This window comes from Hemicordylus capensis, chromosome 4 (assembly GCF_027244095.1).
Source record: "Hemicordylus capensis ecotype Gifberg chromosome 4, rHemCap1.1.pri, whole genome shotgun sequence".
Classification (NCBI taxonomy): domain Eukaryota; kingdom Metazoa; phylum Chordata; class Lepidosauria; order Squamata; family Cordylidae; genus Hemicordylus; species Hemicordylus capensis.
In genome coordinates, this window is record NC_069660.1 from 28099763 (window position 1) to 28120800 (window position 21038).

General features: G+C 41.8%; 1 protein-coding gene across 5 annotated transcripts in view; it reads right to left on the reverse strand.

Moving 5' to 3' along the window:
- The window catches only part of BCAS4 (breast carcinoma amplified sequence 4), a 101597-nt gene that overhangs the window by 28927 nt on the left and 51632 nt on the right, over positions 1 to 21038 (reverse strand). The window lies entirely within an intron of this gene.

The window sequence follows — 21038 nt, forward strand, 5'->3', positions numbered from 1 at the left end:
TTCTAGTTAAAACAGAAGTAAGTAACACATTAGACATCTTTGGCCCACTATATATTTTAAATTCAAAGTTAAATTATCTGCAGTTGCCCTGTCCCTCTTAGATGTTTACATAATATTACACTCAAACTATCCAAAATAATATTTTGATGGAATTCATTAGTTGGAAAATTCTGACCTCCAAATCTATCTTAAAAAATATATCACACTTCAAATTCTACTGCAGGAGACAAATGAAGATGGCAAACACATACAGATGATTTGCTTTTCTGTCTATGAACACACATATGCACACATACCCATGTTCAAAATTCAAGTTCCAAACTAAAAAAAAATGAAAATTAGGGCATAACATTTCCACAGATATTTGAAAGAGAAGCAACAATTAGGGTCTAGTCCCAGCAACAATTGCATTGAAGAAATACTGTTAAAGTTCTATAGTACTTTTAAAAAGTTCTTTGTCCAAGAGCATGAATAATCTGGCCTAAACTGAAGTAGCAGCACCACAGAACTGGAGAAAACAGCATAGGAGAGGCCTAACTGGAGAGGCATGCATGAAGTTGGGGGAAGGCAAGACAGGAAGGCAGCAATCAGCTCCACAGACCAGACCATGACGCAGGGCTGAAGTGAAATTCTAGCAAGAAGTAGCTGTACAGTCCATACGCATGTGCTCCAGTGTATTTTAGAAGGAAGTGTGTTAATCCACACTCCCTTATTTATTTAGAATACTTTATGTACAACACATCACACCAAACTCATAAAAATATATTATTGTCCATTTCTAGATCATCACCACACACTTTCCTTTGTTAAGAGATTATCAGATCTGTAATTTATTTAGGGAGAAGTTTAGTCTACTCACTATGGCTATAACAGGGGCGTAACTATAATAGGGCAAGGGGAGACAGTTGTCTGGGGTCCCAATGCCTTAGGGAGCCTCCAGAGGCAAGTCACATGGCTGACTCCCCCAGCCGCGCACTTGCCCAGGTTTCCTTCAGTTGTATTCATCCTCTGAAATTGATGTGAGTGTTAAGACCTGGAGCTACCAGAACAGCATGTCTTTCTCTAGCACCATTAAATGACTTGCATCATCCACAATTTAAAAAACCTTTTAAAAAATAATTTAGAATGATGTTCTATTGGGGCACATAGGAGACAGAGAGAGAAAGAGATTTTACTATGCTTTTTGTTACCACTATTCAGCCTCATTTAAGATTTCTTTACTTCAGGAGCTGAGCTTCGGGGGGGGGGCATTTTAAAATCTTGTCTCTGGGCCCACTCCAACTTTGCTACGCCCCTGGGCTATAAGCTTCTAACCAATATGCAAAAACGCATTAGAGGCTAAATCAATGGTCTGTCTTACCTAACATTCTGACTCTTACAGTGGCTGATAGAGAAAAGGGGAAAAATGTTATTACTAATACAACATTTTGAGCACTTGGCTACTTCATAGTTCCCTCATACTTTTCACTCTTGCATTTTTGCTGGTCATTTTTTGGAGCTCTCTGACCCTTTGGAGCACACCCTTTGGTATGGATTGGTATTATGATTAGTTTTCCCATTCTTTATTAAGACAAACTAATCTTTTTCTGAATACCTGGACTAGAGAGTTCCACAGATTACCTGTCTTTTGCATTTACATGTATTCAAACAACTGAAAGAGTCAAATTTTAAGGAGCGGTTACCCTCACAACAATGACCTACTTTTTAGTACTCCCTATTTCCTTATTTTTACTTTAAAAAAATCTTAGTAACACCTCACACAATTCTTCAGCATCTGCCATAAGTCTATTCAGAAGAACCCTGAAATTCCTCTTGGACTGAGAAGAGCTTGATTCTCTCTCTAAAGACTATAAAACAAGCAATGGGGGGTGGGAAGAGTGTCCTGATTTAGGACATGTAACAGTTTACAACAAAGAGCCAGAAAACCTGAACCAGGAAACTAGCCTTAGTAGGGGTCAAACTACATATTACATTACACATATCATATGGCCCGGTGTGCTTGTTTTTTCTCAGGTAAATAGCTGCTGTGAGGGCAATCTGGTTCAGGACCATGGTGCAGGCAAAGAGTTAAAGTCCACCTCCCCCTACACCACTATTTACTTTAGAAAAACCAAGCATGCACTGCCAATTAACAACTATGCATTTAACGTAATGTGCAGTTGGCTCTGACAGTATATACATTTTGACTACCTGCCAAATTATCAGATACAAGCAAGAAAGGAAAATGGGCAGAAAGGAGAAAGCTCGGCAGCAAGGACTACCCTGAAGGATAATGTGATCGCAGTTTGCTCTATGTTGCTTCGTTTAACTAAGGACAATCAGCCCAAGCACCATCCCAACAATCTTTGTTGTTTTATGTACTGGAAAGGAAGTGTTGGTCTCATGCACCAAGACCTAAATAATTCACTTGAGGGGTAGATGCAGGCCACAAGTCACTTACAGATTTATGTAACAATGGCAACTGCTGCACAGAGGTAACCAGATTCAGATCAAGGAAGCAATTCCTTCCTCCAGTTAAATATGCTTGTGCGTGAACATATGCCATGCAGACACTTAGTCAATAGTGCTGCAGTAGACACCGTCATGCTGCAGTCCCAACAGCAGCATCTATAAAGGGACACAGGAAAAGGCAGGAGAATCCCCGTCCATTTTCTCCAAAACCAGTTATGCCTCCTTGTTTTTGCAGATGCAGCTCATGTACTGTATTGCACTGCAGTACAGGGCAAACCTTACCATGGAATTCATAAGGCACTCCCCCATGCCGAAAAATGAATTAGTGTTGCACTCTAGCAAATCAGTTGGAAGGCACAATAAATGTTAAGGTAATCACAGCTGGAGGCCTAGGGAAAAAAAGTTAGAAGAGCATAATGGATGCTGTCTATTTTATTCCAATATCAAATCCTGAAAATTCATGACAGATCATCACAAATAATTATAATGTGACCTGACACATTCCTTTTAAAAAAATATTAATTCTAAAGCTATTGCTACAAAATGAAATAAAAATGAATTTACTCTACAGTACTATAAGGAAAATGCATATGTTGCTTGATACCATGATGGTGCACAGAGCTGAGATTAAAGAAGAACAACTTGGAATGGGTTATCTACACTGAAAGCAGCCTTACGTAATAGTATCCATCCATAAGAACTAAGAGAGTCAGAATTTTAGGTCACCAGTCTCCATTCTTTTTCTTGCTTAGTAGAAGCTGAAGATCTAGATTAACAGATACTGGATTTCAAGGACAGATTAATCTTGGATAGCTGCAGCACAAAACTGACACAGAGAAGTTTATTATAGCAAGTTTCTCCAAATCAAGAAACGACATGTCAGTTATGGCTAAGAGAAATTCAAGACCCTAGGGACAGCAGAGTTCACTCTGTTCTCAAGCACAGGGGCAGGTAAGTGAACAGAAAAGTAGGCAAGTATATTAGGGACTTTAGGGTGTAGCAGCAACCATTCTGCATCAACCACTAAAGTAGTCTCTCGGAAACCTGGCCATAACATTCCATTTTACTGATTTCAAGATGCTTTGGACTTTGGCAGCTGAAGAGATATATTTATCATCTGGTGATGGGCAGCCAGTGACCTCATAGCATTCTGGTTTCAGCACTGTCTACAAGCTATAGTTTTGGTCAATTCTTCCCAATTGTCCCAAGTAAAAACGATGCCCTTCTGTTAAGCCAACAACCCAGTCTCATTAATTTCAAGATCTTCAAAGGATGAGAACCAACCAGTCATTTTTTTAAAATGTGAAGATTGTGTGAAGATTAATGTCTTTGCCAAGAATCAAAGCAAGGTCCATATGTTGCAGATTAGGTGGATAAAATCATATAAAAGTTGGTGAGTCTTTAAAAAACACCGATGCTTGAGCAACATATGCAAGGCATGAAGACCAGAGGAGCCTTCCCCTTCAGGAAGTATTAGTATGTGGATCCTGTCTCCAGTTCTGAGCAACACCAGGGCAACTTCCTGCCTGGAATTCTTGAATAACGAAAAGTGGGGAAAGCAGTAGCAGAGACAAAAGTGAACAAGGCAATCTTTAAGGCAGGGGTGCAAATCAAATTGTTTATATTGTGCACAGACATCCCTTGCCAACCATGGTGTTACCAACCACAGTTTTGAGTATAAGTGAATGGGATATTGTGACAGGTCTTGCCAACTGTAACCCAAGTATCCGCAGTTGGCAAGGTTTTTTAAGTGATTGGGGGGGAGGGTTTCCGAGGTTTGATCTGCTCATTCCTCTTGGTGACCCTTGCTGCCCTTGCTGTCCCTTGCCAATTTAAAATGCCTTTGAGTGATTGTGGGGGTGGGTGGGTGGGTTTCAAGACATTTCCAGAGGTTCGACTGCTCATTCTTCTTGGTGGCTCTTGATGATATTACAGGATTTTAAAGCATTTTTTTCCTTTATTGTAGATCTTTTTGCGATTGCAGTTCCCCTAACCCCTTGTTTCCCATAGACTTTAATGACTTGCCAACTGCAAATTTGCCATCAGCGAGGTTTTGCCAGAACGGAACCCTAGAGATTGGCGAGGGATGACAGTATATAAATAATAGTAGTAGTATATGCCTGCCAATATAGGCAACCAGAAAAATTTGAGTGTGCTGCTCTTCCTGTAAGGGGTGCACTGAACATGGGGCTGTATTAGAAGAACTCCAGGATCCCTTCCAACTCAAAAGTTCTGTGAAAGAATGCTGAAAAATTATTGCAGCCAGGCAAATGGTTTGTCCTGGCTTCTTAAAGGCATAAGACAGCACATATACAGCCAACCTACAATAGTGGCAGCACTAGCGGTTATTTAACAATTCAGGGGGTGGGGGTCTCCAAAAAAGCCCAAGCAGGTAATGAACTTTGAATAAGAGCACCTGGCATACATCTGTCTTGATAGAATATGGAATGGTTTTTCAATTTTTTGACCCATACAAATTATACACGAAAACTATAGAAATCGAACAAAGGGGCAAGAGAAACCAGAACTCCAGCAAAAGACGAGGCCTATATTGAAATTATATATTTTATTATATATTTATTATTATTATTATTATTATTATTATTATTAGGATACTTTTCCAGCATGCGTTTAAGGTGGCTTATAACAATAGAGGGGAAATGTCTACAATAATATAAAAGCGATAAAGAAGCATAATAAAGGCATGACTACTTTGGAATAAGGCAGTACATAAACTGAACAATGAATACACCAGCATAGCGGAGTTGTTAGAGTGTAGGACTTGGACTGGGAAGACCTGAGTTTGAATCCCCATTCAGCCATGAAACTCACTGGGTGACTCTGGGCCAGTCATGTATCTCTCAGCCTAACCTACCTCACAGGATTGTTGTGAGGATAAAAATAACCATGTATACCTCTCTGAGCTCTCGGAGGACGAACGGGATAGAAGTGTAAACATATATAAAAATAAAATAAAATAAATAAATAAAAATAAACAAACAAATATGACAGTCATGCAGACAGAAATTGGAGGAGGCGAGGGGAGAGAACTAAAAAACAACACACAAGCATAGATGTTTAGTTTTCATGTTGCAACCAGTATTAGAGAGCCAGTGTGGTTAGAGTGCTGGACTAGGACCGGGGAAGCCCGAGTTCAAATCCCCATTCAGCCATGATACTTGCTGGGTGACTCTGGGCCAGTCACTTCTCTCTCAGCCTAACCTACTTCACAGGGTTGTTGTGAGGAGAAACCTAAGTATGAAGTACACCGCTCTGGGCTCCTTGGAGGAAGAGCGGGATATTATTATTATTATTTATTTATTTGATTTGTATACCGCCCTTCCAAAATGGCTCAGGGAGGTTTACAATTAAAACAAACCACTAAAACAGTAAAGAGCTAAAACAAATTAAAAAACAATATAACAATTAACAATTTAAAAACATTTTAAAACAACAATTAAACAATTACAGTGATTAAAAACCCCAAAATCGGGTTTTGAATTTTAAAATGGACCAAATATTTAAAAACCCCAAATGATATAAAATGTCGTCGTCGTCATCATCATCATCATCACAGTGCAATCCTGGTTGCTTCTATCTGGGAATAAGTCTCACTGATCACAGTGGGACTTCCTTTTGAATAAGCATGCTTAGGAAAGTCTATAGCTGCTACTGATAGAAGGATGTGCAAAAGACTCTTGCACACATACATAACTTCTCTCACACACACATGCACACTCACGTCAATCTGATTTTTTAAAAGTTTAAACTATGATGCCTGAGGGGATGAATACGAGGAAGGCAGCCCTACTGTAGCATCTTCCTTTAACTCCTCCCCTCCCAGTGTAATCACTACCCCCCTCAAGTTTCCCCATTGGGGAAGGAGGGCAAGTAGCAGCTTGGAGAGGGCATTCAATCAAGTGGAGAGAATGGAGGACTCAACACAGGGGTGTAGCGAGACCCCCAGGGGTCCAGGGACAAAATCTTTGTAGAGGCCCTATGCCACGCGCTCTGCATCTGATGTCAGATGCAAGGAGCGGGGCAACAAGCATCTATCCCCCGCCCCGTGCCACCACCCTTGCCCCAGCACCGCCACTGCCCTTGCCTTGTTGCCGTTTCTTATCTTTGCCCCTGTGACGGCAGCGGGCACTGTGGCTGGGCCAGGCCTCTCTGTCATCACATGCGACTTCCATAGTCGAATTGCGCAGGCACGCAGTTCAGCACACCAACGAGAGAGAGGCACGCCACCCAGCTGGAGAGGCCAGGCCCAGCCACAGTGTCTACCACTGCACAGGGGCAAAGACCCTGTTCCGAGTGTTCTGAACACCATTTTGGAGGCATGTTTTTCCCTTGCTAACTGGTTTTGGCACTGGCTTCCAATTGGCTTGCAATCCCACAAATCCCATTCCATGCACATCCCTAGGTATTTGGGCTGAATAAAAACGGATCTCCCAGTACTGTACTACAAAGCTCAGTATTACTGATCTCTTTTCTGCTGGTTTTCAGAGAGACTTTGATTAGCTGCACAACAGAAAAACAAAAACTCTTCTAATAGAAGATGGTTCAATAGAATCCAGGACATGCTCATGATAAGCTAAAGCACTTCCCAGCGCAAAGACATCCTAGGAAAAACTGGCAGAAACCATTTTTTGGAGGGGTTTCCTTTTCTAGCCCTTACTGAAAACAAATCAAATATCCACCAAGAGCCTGTCTGTATACTATGTCCACTATATTTTATTATTCTTAAATAAATAAATAAATAAATAAATAAATAAATAAATAAATAAATAAATAAATATCATCCCTCACGCCTATATTTTCTTGTTTAACTACTCAGGTGTTTTTTGCAGCTTTGTCATCTCTTTTTCGTTACCTGAGGTTTTGATTTCTTTTGATTTGATTAAGTATGATTTTGATTTGATTAAGTGTGTTTGTATCCAGGCATAATTGAACAAGGAATTAAATATAAAAAGAGAGTTGGTGAGCACCAACCCTTGTGGAACATTACATGCCAGCTTCCTTGAAACTGAACTCCCTTTTTTGATAGTCATTCTGTGAATCCAATGAGACAAAAAGGAGTGAAACCACCAGAGAGCAAGCCCCAATGACCATACCTGATATGCAATACAGCTCAGGTGAACAGCATAGTGCTTGGCATAAAAAACAAGCACAGATCACCAGAGTTACAACAGTAATGCTAACTTCATCTCAAAACAAGGCCTGAAGCCAGACAGAAAGGTTGAGGAAGGATACAGGGTTGGCACCAGGCTTCATAGGACCATAGAACAAAGCCATGTGATGGTGCAGTGGGTGCCCCCTCTCCAATGGTGTGTATTCACTAATGCCCCATGGCACTCAACAAAGTTAAATGGACAGTGCACAGAAGCTATTCCTTTAGTACCACAGTGGCGATGGCACGGAAGGAGTGTCCATTTGATGCCTGGTTAGCTTTCTCAGGCACCACTGGGGAGGAGCAAAGATCCAGTCCGTGTGTGTTATGGGCTCCCACTCCCCCGTGATGGTGCACAGCCATTGGGGAGAGCTAAATCAGCTGTGAATAACAGGACTACCCATAATTTCCCAGGCTAAAATGTGGCAAGTCTACAGCAGCTTACATAGGTATGGATCACCTGATCCCAGGGCCCTTTTTATTCCATTACTTCACAGCTGCATATGGCACTTTTGAAGGTCTGGCCACTTGCCAACAGGAGGCTGTTGATTTCTCTTGCCAGGTCACAGAAAAAGTGTCAGAGATGCTGATTCTAGTGTTCATGCAACTCCTCTTTCAGTGCCACCACTTGGTGTTGAATGAAGAGCTGTCCACAGTGGCCACACGCCACCCAGTAAACCTCCCTGTTGGGCCCTGGCTTACTAGGCAATGATGGGCAGCAGTGGATGCTCCTCTCTTCAGGAGCACCATGATCCACCCCCTGGGATGGATATGGAAAACCTAAAATGGTGCTGCTACAGAAAGGAGCACCTGCTGCTGCCCATCACCATCCAGTAAGCCAGATCCCAGATTGGTTGATGGAGAGCAGAAATGGATGCTCCTTAAGGGCAGGAGCTTCTGGGGTTGGTCAGGTGGGCCCTCCAATGGGCATGGCCCTTTGGGCCCATGTTCAACCTGACCAACCTCTGACACCACCCTTGAAGGTCACATATTAAAAGAACATCTGCAATTGTTCTTTTAACATCTGTCCCAACCGCTACTCTACAAAAAGATAGGAAAGATTTTCCACTGGCTAGTCCCTCTTTATTCAGATATGCTTTATTAATCGATAAGAAAGAGAAGAGGGTAGATCACAACTTCTTTTAAAATAGACATGCCTCTGTCTTCCTTCAAAGAAGGATTTATAATTAATACTGTTGATTTGACTCACCAGATTAGGTCAGCTGCTCAATAAAATCCTCAATTATAGTATCTGATAAATGCAAGTAACAGGCCAATTAAAAGTCTTCCACTTTCTGATTCTTTCATTGGATGTCAGAGATTCTTCAAATGGTGGGAAGAAAAAAAGGAAAAGATTTATACGGGCTCAGCTCTTCATGGGAGTCAGCCACTTGTCTGGAGATCCTGCTTCCCACTCCCTGCAGATAATTCATCAGAGAAGAGGAAGCAGCAGCAGCAGCTCAGCTCTGCCATTTGGGGCCCTGAGAAACTGCAATTTGCTGTTGACTTCCCCTAGTCCTACAAAACTAGGATGGAAGAGGAGTTGCCAAAAGCCTGGGGACTGAGAAATGGGTGTGACTGACAGCTAGTTAACTCAACCCTAAAATGTTCTCTCAAAGAGTCTGCCAGTTATGGCTTTTAATGGTGAGCCTGCAAGGACTGATTGAGAAAGTCATCAGAAACATAGTACACTGGAAGAGATGAGTTCCTTAGGTATTCAGCAATTACCGTTATGAAAGGCTACTCTGCAGATAGCACATCAGAGCCCCTAGCTCCTACTTCTCCTTCTTGGAGGTTTCCAGCATTACTCAAGCCTGCTTTTGTAAGCCTCTCTGGTGCATGCACACCAGAGACAGCATCTCTGACACTTTTCCTGTGACCTGGCAAGAGACATCAACAGCCTCCTGTTGGCAGATGGCCAAATGACCTTCAAAAGTGAAGGAGTGAGGCAGTGAAATGAAAAGGGCCCTGAGCCCAGGTGATCCATACCTATATAAGCTGCTGTAGACTTACCACACTTTAACCTGAGAAATTATGGATAGTCCTGGTATTTACAGCATCAGTTGAGGAAATCTGATAAGCTAATCATTTTGCCTTAATCAAGGCAATTCCTTTTATCTAACTATGATTAAGAACAGACTCGGAAAAGGAACCTTCGTCAACATCCCTTTTCTGGTTTGTTAACATTAAAATGTCTCTGCTTTTCTCCGCTTGATGGGCAACATTACACATTTTAGATGATGTTTATGACAAGTTGTAATACTTTCATATAGGATTGGAGGGAAAGGGGAGATTAAGCGATAATGAGCCCTTTCTCACGACTGAGTGAGAGGGCTTGAGGGTGGGTGGCGGGGAAGGCAGCAAAAGCTTGCCTTCCCTGCAGACAAGCCACATGGAGTTGCTGGGCAAGCAAATTGTGCACCCAGATGGTCTACAACTGCCATGGGAAGCATGGAGGTTGGGAAGCATTGCCCTGAGCCCTGGATATCCCACAATGCATTGTGCAAGTGTGCGGTGCATTGTGGGGATCCCCCCAGACACATGATTTAAAGGGACATGATTTGGCTAAAACTGGGGAGACTCAGAAAATAGGACTTATGTATTTATTGTATTCCATCCAGTATCTTTTATGTTTTGTTTTTAGACCTTTGTCCCAGTGGGGATCCTGCAGACAGAGTGTGTGTGTGTGTGTGTGTGTGTGTGTGTGTGTGTGTGTGTGTTGGCGGGGAGTGTAGAGTAGAAAGGGAAAGAGAGGGAAAGGAGGAGGAGGAGAAAATGGAGTTGTTTCTGAATCAACTCTTAGTTAAATATTTTTAAGATTACTTTGTGTTGTGAGGGAAGCAGCTATAAAACAGAATTTTATTAAGGGCTTCTTTCCTCATAAACCAAGAACTGAGTCACTTATTTTAATGTAAACTGCCCTGAGCCACTTTTGGAAGGGCAGTATAGAAATCAAATAAATAAATAACATGCTGAATATTTGTTCTGGAGGCAAATCCTGGTTCTTACATTCTGGGCAAAAAATAACGTTAAGGAAATTACCCAGGGGAAAATGCCTGCTACTCTATTCTAAGCTATATTCTGGGATGGAGAGAGGAATATTACAATCATGGATTTGATAACATGGGCTATAGTTCAAGAATGTTTACAAGACAATACATGTGTTGGTCTTGAAGGTGCCACAAGATTAAGAGTCTAACAGGGTGACCTTTTGGAAATTTGTGGGGATTTTAGAGATGGTACAGGACTTGCAGAAAGATTTAGACTGGAATCTTAATCTTAAGTAGACCTCCTCAGAAATAAGCCTGAGTAAGTTTATTATCAAATGCTAGAATTGGCTGCAATAATCGGGCATGCTCGACAAACCCCTTTTTAAAAGTTAATTATAATTTTTAATAAATAATATAATTTTGCATTGGTTTTTTCATCTATCACAGTTAACTAGGAGTTTTACAATTTTCATCAGAGTATGAAGATAAAGGAGAATTTTAACAAGATCTCTCGATTTTATATTCAGTACTACTAATATTCAGAGATTATTAGATATTTGTTTGCTGAGGTTTACTAGTTTCAAAGCACCAAATCAAACCACAAGGAACCCACTACAATGCTTACTAAATACTTAACCCACTGAGAATAAGATCTCCTCCTGCTGCTTTCCTGCATCTGGTATTCAGAGGCACTCTACCTCTGAACCTGGAAGTAGCCTACAGACCTCAAAACTAGTAAAGGTAAAGTTGTTCCGTTGAGTCGGTGTCAACTCCTGGCAACCATGTGGTTTTCTTTAGTGGAATACAGGAGGGGTTTACCATTACCATCTCCCACACAATACAAGTTGATGCAGCGGGGATTCGAACCAGCAACCTCTTGCTCCCTAGTCAAGTTACTTCCCCGCTGTGCTATTAAGTAATAAAGTTGTCCTCCATGAATTTGTCTGGGGCATGAATGACTTGACCTCCAGGAATCTGGAGCACAAAGGACTACTCTCTTTAGAGGAACAGGAGGAAGGAGTCTTGAATGCCTGGAAACTGAGGATGTCAAGCAAATGGGAAATACTGGATTTCAAACTTCTAACTGAAATTTAACCTTAATCTGTAGCTTTACTACAATTAAACAGACTTTTTTCCTCCAGGTGTCTAAAGAACTGTGCTGTAGTTTTGAATTCCCACAGCCTGCACACTCACATAAAATCAAAAAGGGCTGGAACCTACTGTGAAGTCAGTTTCCCTTTCACGGATACTGAGGAAAGCTTTTATTCTTAAGCACTGGCCTCTGCTCAATAAGTCACAAGTTCACCTCTGCACTTTCAATGAAATAATTCACTTAGTACCTGTCAGTTTTCTCTGCAGGAATTCATTTTGCAATCAGTACCTAAGAGAATATTGTTCACAGGGTTGCTATAGCACATTTTGTAAAATTACTTTACAGAGGCCCATAAGCATAATGGACATTAAAAGTAGAGCGTGCAACAGCCAGAAGGGGGAGAAAAACAAGAGAGAGCATGCCATTGTTACAGGACTGCAACCACTGCAAAAGTACATCCTACACTGATGGTTTTCAAACTCCTATCTATATATGGACTGATGCAACTTACAGATGGGTGCTTATAAGTGTGTATCAAGACAGCCAGCTGAGTCTTGTTGCTTGGTGGAAAACCTAAGCCTCTCCCTCCAGAAGCAAAACACAACTCCACCCTTCCAGCAGCAGCAGGCAGAATTTGTCTGCAAGTAAGAAAGCCCCTCCTACACAGCTGGGACAGCCTGCAGTTGGTTTTCTGCCGGCAGAGCCTGTAAGAGAGTTCCTCTGTTTTCCCCAACTTCTCTTCACTCACAAGCACAAAGCCAGACAGCAAATACTGAGTACTGAGGCAGCCATGCCCAGCTTTTCCTGTAGTGGGTGAGAGAGGTTGAATATATGGCAGGGCTAGGGAGTGCGAATGCATATGCTGATGAATACACAAAGTAGGGAGGTATTAAATAAAGCTACATGACAGTTACACTTGTAGATTTAGTTCTAGCTATGATCTGCTAACAATATACTTTATTTATTATGTCAAGCCTAAGTTAACCTATATTGCAGAGTAAACTAGGCTTGAATTGGGTCAGATTCTGATCTAGTTATTACCCTAGCCATCCTTTAGTCACCTCTAGATGAAGGGCCTGCTTTCACTATGGCATCTAACCGTATACAGTGAGGGAAATAAGTATTTGATCCCCTGCTGATTTTGTCCGTTTGCCCTCTGACACAGAAATGACCAGGCTATAATTGGAATGGTAGGTTTATTGTAGCTGTGAGAGACAGAACAACAACAAACAAACCCTCAAAAGCCCAGTGCCCAAAAGTCAGCGATGGATTTGCATTGTAGTGAGGGAAATAAGTATTCGATCCCTTCACAAAAGATGTCTTAGTACTTGGTGGCAAAACCCTTGTTGGCAATTACAGAGGTCAGACATTTCTTGTAGTTGGCCACCAGGTTTGCACACAACCCAGGAGGGATGTTGTCCCACTCCTCTTTGCAGATCCTCTCCAAGTCAGAAAGGTTTCGAGGCTGATGTTTGGCAACCCGAACCTTCAGCTCCCTCCACAGATTTTCTATGGGATTAAGGTCTGGAGACTGGCTGGGCCACTCCAGGACCTTCATGTGCTTCTTCTTGAGCCACTCCTTTGTTGCCTTGGCTGTGTGTTTTGGGTCATTGCCATGCTGGAATACCCATCCACGACCCATTCTCAATGCCCTGGCTGAGGGAAGGAGGTGCTCACCCAAGATCTGACGGTACATGGTCCCGTCCATCGTCCCTTTGATGCGGTGAAGGTGTCCTGTCCCCTTAGCAGAAAAACACCCCCAAAGCATAATGTGTCCACCTCCATGATTGACGGTGGGGATGGTGTTCTTGGGCTCATAGGCAGCATTCCTCCTCTTCCACACACGGCGAGTTGAGTTGATGTCAAAGAGCTCGATTTTGGTCTCATCTGACCACAACACTTTCGCCCAGTTCTCCTCTGGATCATTCAGATGTGCATTGGCAAACTGCAGTCGGGCCTGTACATGTGCTGCCTTGAGCAGGGGGACCTTGCGGGCACTGCAAGATTTCAGTCCTTCACGGCATAGTGTGTTACCAGTTGTTTTCTTGGTGACTATGGTTCCAGCTGCCCTGAGATCATTGACAAGTCCCCCCGTGTAGTTCTGGGCTGCTTTGTCACCGTTCTCATGATCATTGCAACTCCACGAGGTGAGATCTTGCATGGAGCCCCAGACCGAGGGAGATTGACAGTTATTTTGTGTTTCTTCCATTTGCGAGTTATCGTGCCAACTGTAGTCACCTTCTCACCAAGCTGCTTGGCGATAGTCTTGTAGCCCAGTCCAGCCTTGTGCAGGTCTACAACCTTGTCCCTGACATCCTTCGACAGCTCTTTGGTCTTGGGCATGGTGGTGAGTTTGGAAGCTGAGTGATTGCTTGCTTCTATGGACAGATGTCTTTTATACAGGTACTGTAACAAGCTGGGATTAGGAGCACTCCCTTACAGAGGGTGTTCCTCATCTCAGCTCGTTACCTGCATATAGTGAAAAGACACCTGGGAGCCTGAAATCTTGCTGGTTGATAGGGGATCGAATACTTATTTCCCTCACTACAATGCAAATCCATTGCTGACTTTTGGGCACTGGGCTTTTGAGGGTTTGTTTGTTGTTATTCTGTCTCTCACAGCTACAATAAACCTACCATTCCAATTATAGCCTGGTCATTTCTGTGTCAGAGGGCAAATGGACAAAATCAGCAGGGGATCAAATACTTATTTCCCTCACTGTACCTTCTCTCTGGTGTATAAAAATTTAGCATTTATCTAGCACATTGCTTAACCGATATCATCTCAGTTATTCTTACAACACCTCTAGTATTATTATCCCTATAGCGCAGGTGGGGGAAATTAAGCCTGAGAGAACAGTGGCTTCACTAAGTGGCTTATTATTAATCTGAACAGAGGACTTTCCCAGCTCATGCTTTTCACTGCTACACTACTGCTCTTCAGTGTATAAGAGAACACATACATGTATTATTTTTCTTCTCCTTATACCACATCTCTCAGCTCCTCAAGCAGATAAGATATGCAATTCAGCTAAACAGTTTTAGAAGACTTCTGGAACCAGTACCTATGAAGGCACATCCTGACAATAATTTTTGAAGGAGGATGGATATACACCAAGTGACATTTAGTCATGTTCTCTATCCATCCCACCTGACTTTCTTGCCTATCTTGGAACATTCATCGCATTGGTGGTAGGGAGCACAGGGCCAGGGTCTGCATGCAGTCTACTTGGTAAGACTTATGCTGTGCTAACTTTGCACCAGTTCATCATTCATTGACTTTTAGTGATGACTGCAGATGTGAATGTGGAATCTTAATAGTTGCAGACAGAACATGTATTATCACTTGGTGCCAAGTGAAACAGTAGTTTTGAATGAAGACAGTTTCAAAATTAGTTGCCTGTCTTCAAGCACTGGATAATCAAGTGATGAGAGATCATGTAATATACACGCATTGTGAACCAGTCCAAATGCCTTCTGCATATACAACAATAAAAATAACCATTTAGCCTCTCTCTGGCTACTTGTACCATGTGTGAATGTTGTTAATGCAGAACAAAATGCAAAAGAAACCCAATTTATATAGATTGTGCATTCTAATCAATATATTTACATTGCTATGCAAACAAAAATAAATTTCAGCCTTGTGTGTGACATGGCCACAGGAGAGTCATCTGTACATCGAAGGCACCTGCTTTGCATGTTTTCTGCATTTCCAGTTCAGGGCACTGCACTGGGAATATATTATGTTTCCATCTGGCCATGCCCTTAGCAAGCACCTCTGCAGTGTCAATAATATTATAGTAATATTTTGGAGCAAGAGACCTCCTTGTTGGCACTTTGGAAAATTAAACAATATTCTAATACTCTGCAAGTGTTCTGCTTGGCAAAAAAAATTGCTTTGATGTTCAAGCAGTGGGGGGAGATCTTGAAAAGTTATTCTTTCTTCAGATCTTTCTAAATAATGTGGAAGAAATATCTTCTGTTCTGATTTATTCTCTTTTCTGATTTCTATTTAAAGAAGGGAACAAAGCCTAAGCATGTAAAAGAATCAAAATGAGATACTAGAACAGAATAGAGCATGACCATGTTCACACTTTTTATCAAATTTATCTGATCAGTTATCCATGCTCTAGTAACACCCAGACTAGATTATTGCAATGCATTATGTGTGGGGCTGCATCTGAGGAAAGTTCAACTCATATTGAATGCAATGAATGTAGTTGACCATTACAGCTGAGACCTATCCTAATAAACTATCTAATAAACGGACAATAAGCTTCCTAAATACTGTAAACAGCCAACTAAAACAGTATGAAGATAGAAGGTCAGCAGGGGAAGGGGCACTTCCCAGTGTATTGCACAGAGTGCCACATGTATGACTATTTGCCCCATGGGCAGAAGTCATGGGTGTGTGCTCGGTGCAAGGTGCTCCTGGCTCTCAGGGAACAAATCCGTTCCCTTGAGACCAAGGTGGCGGATCTGGAGAAGCTCAGAGAGGCATGCGGACGAGACCTTAAGGGATCTGATAGAGGCATCCCACTCCAGGGCTGGTAGCTCCTCTGCTGTCAGGGAGAATGAAGGTCTTGGGCAAGGAGGACATTGGTCTGAGGAAGAGGGAAATGCTCCTTTAGAAGGGACCCCTTCCGTGGATGATGAGCCCATATCCTCTCACACAGGGGATACTCCTCTGGGGGGTGGGGGCCTCGTTGTAGTTGGTGATTCGATCATTAGAGAGATAGAGAGATGGGTTTGTGACCCGCGTGTTGACCGCACGGTGACTTGCCTGCCTGGTGCGAAGCTTGCGGACATTACGCAGCGTCTAGACAGGCTCCTAGGCAGTGCTGGGGAGGAAACCGCTGTCGTGGTGCACGTCGGCACCAACAATGTGGGGAAATGCAGTCGGGAGGTCCTGGAAGCCAAATTTAGGCTGATAGGTAGCATTTCGAAGTCCAGGACCCCCAAGGTAGTATTCTCAGAAATGCTACCTGTTCCACGCACAAGTACAGTGAGACATGCAGAGCTGAGGGGTTTCAATGTGTGGATGAGACGTTGGTGCCGGGAGGAGGGGTTTAGATTTGTTAGGCTTGTTAATTGTTAATTCCAAAACCGGATCAAGATTTAACGCAAGTCAAGAACTACAGGCCAATCTCACTCTTAAATAATGATTATAAACTTTTTGCTGCCATTTTGGCAAGGAGAATGAAGGTTGTATTAAGACTTTATATTCATGAAGATCAAGCAGGCTTTTTGCCAAAACGGCAATTAAGAGACAATGTGAGAACAGTCTTGAATGTACTGGAGTATTACGAAAAACATAGTGATAAACAGATAGCTATGATCTTTCTGGATGCAGAGAAAGCATTTGATAATGTCTCCTGGCAGTTTTTGTCAAGGCTACTGGATGTAATGGGAGTTGGAAATAATTTTATTAGGGCTATTAAGATAATATATTCGGAGCAATATGCTAAAATTATTATAAATGGGGAACTATTAGATAATTGTAAAATACAAAAAGGAACTAGACAAGGCTGTCCACTCTCTCCATTACTTTTTATATTAGTACTGGAAGTGCTTTGTAGAAGTATTAGAGAAGATGATCAAATACAAGGCCCAAAAGTTGGGAAACAGGAGTATAAACTTAGAGCCTTTGCGGATGATGTAGTGTTCTTTCTAGAAAATCCATTAGAGAAGATCGGAAGACTCTTGGAAAAAATACAACAATTTGGCCAACTGGCTGGGTTTTATATAAATAAGATTAAAACGAAGGTGTTGACAAAAAATATGGATCAGAAATCTAAAGACAGACTTTTTGAAATAAGTGAGCTGGAAGTCGAGAAGAAAATTAAATACTTGGGCGTCTGGTTGACAAACAAAAACTCTTTGTTGTTTTCAAATAATTATATTAAAATATGGAATACAGTAAAAACTGACTTGCAAAGATGGACTAGAATGAACTTATCTTTAATGGGAAGAATTTCAGTTGTGAAGATGAATGTTTTACCTAAAATGCTCTTTCTTTTTCAGACTATCCCCATAATCAACACCTTAACTTGTTTCAAGCAATGGCAAAAGGACACAACCAAATTTGTTTGGCAAGGGAAAAGACCAAGAATTAAATTTTAAAATTTAACAGATGCTAAAGAAAGAGGTGGTCTTACCCTGCCAGATTTAAGTTTGTATTTTGATGCTGGCTGTTTGACATGGTTAAAAGAATGGATAACATTAAGAAATCCCAAAATACTTGATCTGGAAGGATTTGATAGAAGGTTTGGATGGCATTCATATCTGTGGTATGATAAAACTAAAATGCATAAAGATTTTCTTAATCACTATGTGAGAAGGAGTCTAATGAGAGTGTGGGTAAAATATAAAAAATGGTTGGAATTTAAAACTCCATTATGGCTATCTCCAATTGAAGCTTTAGCACGTAAAGAGATAAATATGCAACCTCATTGGGGTACCTATAGGGATTTGTTATGTTGCCAAGAAAAGGGCTGTAAGTTAAAAAACCTAACAAGTACAAAATCTGGTTAGTAACTGGTTTCACTACCATCAGTTAAATGAAATTTATAAGAAGGATCTTAAAGTTGGATTTGAGGAGCAAATGTCGAGATTTGAGAAGGAGCTGTGTGAAAATGATGAAAAATTATTTTCTAAGATGTATAAGCTGCTGCTTCTGGAGGAGATAAGAGATGAAGTGGTTAAAACGACTATGATAAAATGGGCTCAAGATCTGGGTCACAATATAGATATGGCAGCTTGGGAAAAATTATGGAAAATGGATTTAAAGTTTACCGCATGTTATACCTTAAAAGAAAATTATTATAAGATGATGTACAGGTGGTATTTGACACCCAAAAAATTAGCATTAATGTATAAAAATGTTCCAAACAAATGCTGGAAATGTGGACACCGTGAAGGAACTTTTTTTCATATGTGGTGGTCTTGCGGGAAAGCAAAGGCTTTCTGGGATATGATATATAATGAGTTGAAGAAAATTTTTAAAATGACATTTCCTAAGAAACCAGAATCCTTCCTGCTGGGAATAACGCAAGGAGAGTTTTCCAGAAGGAATTTAACAATCTTTATGTATGCAACCACGGCGGCTAGAATAGTATATGCGCAGAAATGGAAGAACAATGAAATGCCCTCAAAAGAAGATTGGCAGATAAAAACTTTGGAATATGCTGAGATGGCAAAACTTACAGTACTGATAAGGGATGAAAACCTGGAATGTTTTAAAGAAGATTGGAAACCATTATTACTATACTTAAAGAACTATTTTTCTAATATGGACTTTTCAGCAGGGTTTGAAATTTAGTAATAATAGCAGGTTGAGTAGAGTAAAATCGAGTTTGTAAGGTATAGGATATATGTTTTGAATTACTATAGCAATGGTTGAATTGTATAATTAGTGATTCGCACAGATTGGCGAGCGGGAAGTCAACATTTGTTTAATGGGATGTAATGAGATTGTTAAGATATTGTAAAAACCAATAAAAATTTTAAAAGCAAAAAAAACCAAAAAACCGGACATTGTTGAACTGGAGAAGGTACAGAAGAGGGCAACCAAGATGATCAGGGGCCTAGAGCACCTTTCTTATGAGGCAAGACTACAACACCTGGGGCTTTTTAGTTTAGAAAAAAGACGACTGCGGGGAGACATGATAGAGGTCTATAAGGTCACACATGGTGTGGAGAAAGTGGAGAGAGAGAGAGAGAGATTCTTTTCCCTCTCACACAACACTAGAACCAGGGGTCACTCCATGAAATTGATTGCCAGGAGGTCTAGGACCAGCAAACGGAAGTACTTTTTCACACAACGCATGATCCACTTGTGGAACTCTCTGCCACATGATGTGGTGACAGCCAACAACCTGGATGGCTTTAAGAGGGGTTTGGATGACTTCATGAAGGAGAGGTCTATCAATGGCTACTAGTCGGAGGGCTGTGGGCTACCTCCAGCCTCAAAGGCAGGATGCCTCTGAGTACCAGTTGCAGGGGAGTAATGGCAGGTGAGAAGGCACGCCCTCAACTCCTGTCTGTGGCTTCCAGCGGCATCTGGTGGGCCACTGTGCGAAACAGGATGCTGGACTAGATGGGCCTTGGGCCTGATCCAGCAGGGCTGTTCTTATGTTCAGTGGCCAGGTTCTTAAGCAGCAGTGAACATATTACTCCAGTGCTAAAAGATCTTCACCACTTTCCAGTTTGCTTCAAAGCATAAATCAAGTGCTGGTTTTGACTTTCAAAGGCCTACATGGCTTTGGACCTCAATATCTAAAGGACCACTTTCTCCACTCCCCCCACCCCCACACACAATATGAACCTGCTTGACAACCAAGTGCATCTTCTGAAGCTCTCTTCTAGCTGCCCTTGCCTGCAGAGATAAAGTGGGTAGATACCAGAAACAGCAGGGCTGGCATCACAAGGCAGTGCCCTCAAGCTGCTGCCAAAGACCCAGCACCCTGAAGGGCCTTACTACTGATGCTTGCCCTGAACCCCCAGAAGGACTGGACCCAGCCAGCAGCTGATGGCTCGATGGGTCTCCTTATCCTGGTGATTTAAAAAATAATAATTCTTGTGCAGCTGCAGAAGTAAAAGAAAAAATGTTATTTGAACTGGCGGTTGCTTTGGGTCTGACATTTCTCCCCCACAATGCCCAACACAGCATGGCCATGTGCTACATCAGTCAGGATTACTGTGGAGTAAAAATGGTGGATGTGAGGCACAGACCAGTAGAATATTATTGTTTCTACTTCTGCCACAGCAGCAGCAAAAGAAACAAAAAGAATAATAATCTTTCCCCACTAAGGTAAGGTCAGGGAGGCCCACCTAGCTGTCAGCTACTGAATGAGCCCAACCCATGGCGGGGGGGGGCAGGGCAGGGTGCAGGCATCTGTGGTGGGGGATCCCACGGCATTGGGCCCTTGGCAGTGGCTTGAAGATGATACCTTGTGATGCAGGCCCTCCTCTTTCTGGAAAGGGAAAGGGAGCCCCACTAAAGGCCATGTCAAGCCCATCACCCAAACTGGAGCGAACCCTGGATGAGAGAGTCTTTTCTGAGGTGGCACTCTAACTATGAAACTCTTTATCTAAATGTGTTTGTTTGGTGCATTCATTGCTAACTTTCTGGTGCCAGGCACAATCTGTCTCCCATGCTTTTAATGGTATATAATATTATTTGCTGCTCTGCTGCCAGATAGTTTGCTATGAATACCAAACAAATTCAAGAACAAAATGTATTCTACATTATTTTATCAGTTTTATTTCAAGGTGAAAGGCAGGGTTAAAATGTATTAAATAAATAAATTAGATTTTCCTGGATTTCTGAG